The following is a 6,000-nucleotide window of genomic DNA, read 5'->3' as shown; positions in this document are numbered from 1 at the left end:
ACGTCTGCGTACCATGACAATTCTTCAATCTAAAATAGCTGCTCGTCTGGGAACGTTGCACTTATCTCTGATTGATTGTGGTCAACTTCTGGATTTTCAAATTTGGATAAATGATCCGCAACTTGGTTCTCCGTCCCCTTGCGATCAATGATTTCCATATCGAATTCTTAGGGAGAAGAATGATAACGGGCAGAAATGCACGTTATTGATGCGTTATTTTATGATGTGGATTTATGGATGAATTGCGATGTTGAAATTGCATTGAGCACTCAAGTTTTCTCAGCGAAATCCAAGTGTAAACTCCACTGAGTTTTCTGGTAAGTCCAGGGTCGAACTCAGGGACTTTGGAAAATAGGTTGCGGTAGTAATTTTTAGGAAAATTTTGCGGTAATCAAATAAATAAATAGTTGTTGAGGTTGTTATTTGCGGTAATGAAAAATTAACAAATGCGGTGGAGGTTGAAAAAAGTTGAATAAACGAAAGATGCGATGAGTATGCAGTGAACGGGTTGAGAAAAGTTTCGGCTAACACTTCCTAGGATGCGTTCATGCTATGCAATCATGCAACATGCATACAACAGTAAACCACCTCTCGGTGCAAATTCCACTACTTCTAAGGCTAGAACGCATGCGATATATGCGATAAGTCTATAGAACCTACACATAAGCCTCTATTCTTATTTATGCGATGACAAAATGACACACACACAAATAAGGTGACCACATAAGATCATTCCCATCTCTAGGATGCATGCGATGCAGGTTGACAAACAGAGCTTATCTCTAAGTCCCTATCTCTTGTTTATGTAGTTCTAATTTTGCTCTCTCGAGTCTAGATTCTAACCTAACTCTCTCGAGTCTTAGGTTCTTTCTTCAGACTCTCTCTCGAGTAGCTCTAAAGGGGTATTTGGCACAACATAACACAAGATAATTTCAAGCAATGAACTTCCTAGGTCATGTTAGCTTAGTTCTTCTCAACCCATTCGACTAGTTTAGCTACTCATGCATGCTAAGAGAGTGAACATATGTAGAATAAGAACTTCCATTGTACAAATATAAAGATGAAGTACAAAATAACAATGCAAGGATAGAATAAAGAGCCTGGTAGCAATCTCTTGTTGCCTAGGCTTTTACACTGTTTTTCTACTCGTGTTCAAAAGATAATCTCGCTCGTGCGAGAGTCGTCCCGCTCTCTACTTTTACGCCTCAAGGTTCTCTCTCGAGTTTCCCTGAGCGATCTCCGGCGTCTTTACTCTTCTCTTGCTCCACCTTAAAATAAAATGGAAAAATTATGGACAAAGACGTGCGTTCCGAACTTCTGAATTTTCGAACTGGTGAACCCCTTTTCTGAAGGATGCCTTTGGTATTTATAGAGCTTCGGGGTGAAGGCGGCTTCTCTCTTATGATTGCTCAGATGGGATGGCTTTAATTCCCTGATTGATGCGCCGAATATTTATCTCCGAAAAGCTGAATGTTCACCCAGATGCCCGACCAAGTTGCGGCAATCCTACTTGAGAAAATGTTTGCAAACACAATTACCACAAAGCCTTGCAATAATGTTGTGCTTGACCAATGATTTCCGATGATCGCAATTTTCGCCTTGCATCAATGCATATTCTGCATAAAAATACAAAAATCAACTGTTCCTATGCGATGAACGCATGCGGCCGAAATATAATAAACTTAATGTTTTTTGGACGCAATCTAACACATTTTATCAATGCAAGCCAACATTGTTTAAGAACTTAGCACTATGATAACGTGCATTTCTGCCCGTTATCAGTTATCATAGTACTAAGTTCTTAAACAATGTTGGCTTGCGTCGATAAAATATGTTAGATTGTGTCAAAAAAGCATCAAATTCATAATATTGCAGTCACATGCGTTCATCGCATAGAAACAGTTGATTTTTGTATTTTTATTCAGAATATACGTTGACATAAGGCAAAAAGAGCAATCATAAGAAATCATTGGTCGAGCATAACATTACCGCAAGGCTTTGCGATGATTGTGTTTGCAAAATTCCACTCAAGAAGGACTGCCGCATAGAGTCGGCACAACTTGGTGTGCGCATCTGGGTGAAAGGAATAATTAAGCACGATGGGACAGAAAGCTGATGATGGTCGAATCCGAATTAAGCTGACAACCACTAAGGATAGCAAGTACATTCAGCTTTTCGATGACAAATATTCGGCGCATCAGTCAGGGAATTAAAGCCATCCCATCTGTGAAATCATAAGAGAGAAGCCGCCTTTCACTCCAGAAGCTCTATAAATACCGAAGGCATCCTTCAGAAAAGGGGTTCACTAGTTCGAAGGTTCCACCAGTTAACAAGTTCTGTTCATAGTTTAGCCTTATTCTTAGATTTTCTTTTATTTTATGGCGGACGTGAGAGAATGAGGTTGTGCCGACAGATCATTCCGGTAAGCTTGGGAGAGTGTCGGAAGCTTCAAGATCAAAGAGAGGGCCAACTCCTGCGGAAGTAGGAATTTCTTTTGATCCGAATAGAGATTGTCAGTGTAAAAGCCTCGGTCAGCAAGGGATTGCTACTAGGCTCTCTACCTTATCTTCCATTGTTGTTGTGTATTCAACTCATTTATAGAAATGGAATTTACTTGTCTATATCTGTTCACTCTTTGTTATTTACGCATGAGTAGCTAAATCTGTTGAATGGGTTGGGAAGCACTTAGCTAGCTTAACTGGGGATCTTCATTCTATTCGATTATCTTGTATTATGTATGCTTCATTCGTCCATTAGAGATACTCGGGAGGGTAGTCTAAGGACAAAATCTAGGCTTGGGAAGGTCAGATCAGAATCTAGGCTCGAGAGAGTCAGATTAGAACGCATAATCAAGAGATAGAATGTTAGAAATAAGCACTGTTTGAGATAGGATATGATTGTGTGTGGTCACCTTGCCTTTTTGCATCTTGCATCATTGCATAGGAAAAGAGTAGAGACTTAGGAATAAGCTTTATGGACACTTTTGCATTCAACACATGCGTCCTAGACTTAGGAGCATCATATTTGCGTAGGAAAATGACTTGCTGTGCATGGTTGTAGTATGATCGCATAGTCTGACGCATTCCCAAGTAACGCTAGCTAAAGACCTTCTCAACCCATTCATCTGCATACTCAGTGCATCTATCACACAATCAGACTTTTCTCAAATGCGCCGCATTTGTTTATTTTTCATTACTGCAATCAACAAATAAACAAACAACTATTTGAGTTACTGCTTAACGCAAAGTTTTCTAAAAAATTACCACCGCAACCTGTTTTCACAAGTTCCTGAGTTCGACCCTAGACTTACCAGGAACTCAGTGGGGTTTACACTTGGATTCCACTGAGAAAACTTGAGTGCTCAACGCATTTTCATCATCGAATTTCATCATCGCAATTTCATCCATAATTCCACATTATAAAACCACGCATCAAGTTTTTGGCGCTGTTGCTGGGGACTTCGTCAAAATAGTGTGCTAACAGTAATTTTTCTGAATTCTTTGTAGACTCTCAATCTCTGGAAAATTACGACCCAGAGATTGAGAGGACGTTCAGACGAAGATTAAAAGACCACCAAAAACAACAGTCAGATAAAGAAGAGATGGCGGAGTAGCCTTGAAATGGAGCAACAAATGAAAACAACGTCATGGCGAATCCAATCTTATTGGCTAACGATCGCAATAGACCCATTACGTACTATGCATCGCCAAACCTCTATGATTTCTCTCCAGGAATCATGAGGCCTGCCCTGGATGGAAGTCGATTGAAAATGAAACCGGTGATGCTGCAGATGATCTAGACTACAGGACAATTCGGAGGCCGGCGTGGTGAGGACCCACACACCCACCTCCATGGCTTTATCAAAATCTGCAATACTTTTGTGTTCTCAAACATCTCTGTCGAAGAAGTTTGACTAACTTTGTTCCCATTTTCTCTTTTTGATCAGGCAAGAAAATGGGCATATTCCCTCGAGCCGGGAGAGATCACTTCATGGGAACAGGTCGTAGTTAAGTTCATGAAGAAATATTTTCCACCTATTGAGAATTCTAGATGAAGGAAACTCATAACTAATTTTGAACAAGACATGGACGAATCGCTCAGTGATGCCTGGGTGAGGTTTAAGAGGTTGGTCAGGGACTGTCCACACAATGGATTACCATACTGCCTTCAGATGGAAATATTTTTTCATGGTTTAAATACCACTTCGCAGACTGCTGCCAATGCGGCAGCCACTGGTGGTCTGCTTGACAAAACATATGACGAGGCTAAGAACATCATGGATCGCATCTCTAAAAACCACGAGGATTGGAGAGAGAGTGATCATTATTGCGATCTTTTCTTCATCATTTTGTTCCTCTTTCAATCTTTGTAGAGTTGCTGGTGGTTGGACTTCTTCTGTCTCAAGATCTAGAGGCTTAAGAGTGGACGCAACTTCAGGGTCTATTTTCTTGGGCTTTTCTGAGCTATAGGTCAACGGGTCTTCGGTTGTCACTACATTCAAGTTTGTCGCAATGAGCTCCACCCTTACTTCCGCAGTCGTGTTGTCACTTAGCAAGGAGACTGCTAAGCATTGTTCCTTCTCGGTACCCCCAACATTGCAAGGGAGCTCAGTTGAGCTCGACAACACTCCTTGCGGTCTATTTTTCAGCTCGCCCGTAATTTGTCCCATTTGGATTTCGAGATTTCTAATGGATATGGCTTGAATCTGAAGCACTGATTCATTTTTCTCAATGTATTGCTTCAACTAGCTTTCTAAGGATGAAGATTATGGTGTTTGTGAGCTACTAGCTTGGCTATGCGTTGGACCGTTGTTTTGCGGGAAAAATCTGGGTGGCCTTTCTTTTTGTGCCACAGGTTGAAAGCTTTGTTGTTGATTTTTCCACGCAAAATTTGGGTGGTTTCGCCACCTGGGGTTATATGTATCAGAATAGGGACTATTTCTCATGAAGCATACCAACTGCGGGTTTGTTGGGCATTCTTCCATCGAGTGAGCATCTCCGCAAATGACACAACTTGCGATTGTTTGAGTAATTTCACTGACCTGCCCTTTCTTCGCTCTCGTATTAGTAATTACGATGCCTTGTATCAAACTCATCATCACAGTCATTTGATTTTGCAGGGATGCGATGGCCTCGTTGTTTGCGTCATTATCTTTTATTCTTAATCTCTGATCACTTTCCCTCGAATCCCTGCGATTTTTGGAAATGAGATTAACTATACTCTTTGCCTCCTCATATGTTTTGTCGAGCAGACCATCAGCAGTTGCCGCATTGGCAGCGGTCTACGAAGAGGGATTTAGTACTTGTAAAAGATCTCCACCTGCGGGCAGTTTAGTAAGCCATTATGTGGACAGTCTCTTACCAGCCGCTTGAACCTCCCCCAGGCATCGCTGAGCGATTCGTCATCTTCCTGTTCAAATTTTTTTATTAATTTCCTTCTCCTAGCATTCTCGGTTGGTGGGAAAAACATCTTCAAAAACTTTTCCACCACCTGTTCCCACGAAGTTATCTCCCCCGGTTCTAGAGAATATGCCCATTTTATTGCTTGATCGCATAAGGAAAATGGGAACAGAGTGAGTTGAACTTCCTCGGTGGAGATATTCGGAAACACAAAAGGGTTGCAGATTTCTATGAAGCTCTGGAGGTGTTCGTGCAGATCTTCGCCACGCCTTCCTCCAAACTGCCCAGCAGCTTGGATCATCTACAACATTATCGGCTTCATTTCAAACCTCGATCCATCTAACGCTAGCCTCATGATTCCTAGAGAGAAATCATAGAGGTTAGGTGACGCATAGTCCCGGATGGGTTTATTGTGGTCATTCGCCAGAAGGATGGGGTTGGCCATAATATTGTTCGCGTTAGCGGCCCTTGCTTCCAGTTGCTCCGCCATTCTTGGTGTTCTCTCTTGTTTTTGGCAGTTGTCTCTTAGTCTGCATCTGAATTTCCTCTCAATCTTTGGGTCATAATTCACCAGAGATTGAGAGTCTACAAAGAAATCAGA

General features: G+C 41.6%; 1 pseudogene; it reads right to left on the bottom strand.

Moving 5' to 3' along the window:
* Window positions 1-4,057: 4,057 nt before the first annotated feature.
* LOC120072375 (small nucleolar RNA R71) lies at window positions 4,058-4,155 on the bottom strand (annotated as a pseudogene).
* Between the last annotated feature and the right edge of the window lie 1,845 nt (window positions 4,156-6,000).

This window comes from Benincasa hispida, chromosome 2 (assembly GCF_027475165.1).
Source record: "Benincasa hispida cultivar pf3 chromosome 2, pf3_genome.v1.1, whole genome shotgun sequence".
In the NCBI taxonomy this organism is placed as follows: domain Eukaryota; kingdom Viridiplantae; phylum Streptophyta; class Magnoliopsida; order Cucurbitales; family Cucurbitaceae; genus Benincasa; species Benincasa hispida.
This window is presented reverse-complemented; position numbering and strand designations above follow the sequence as displayed.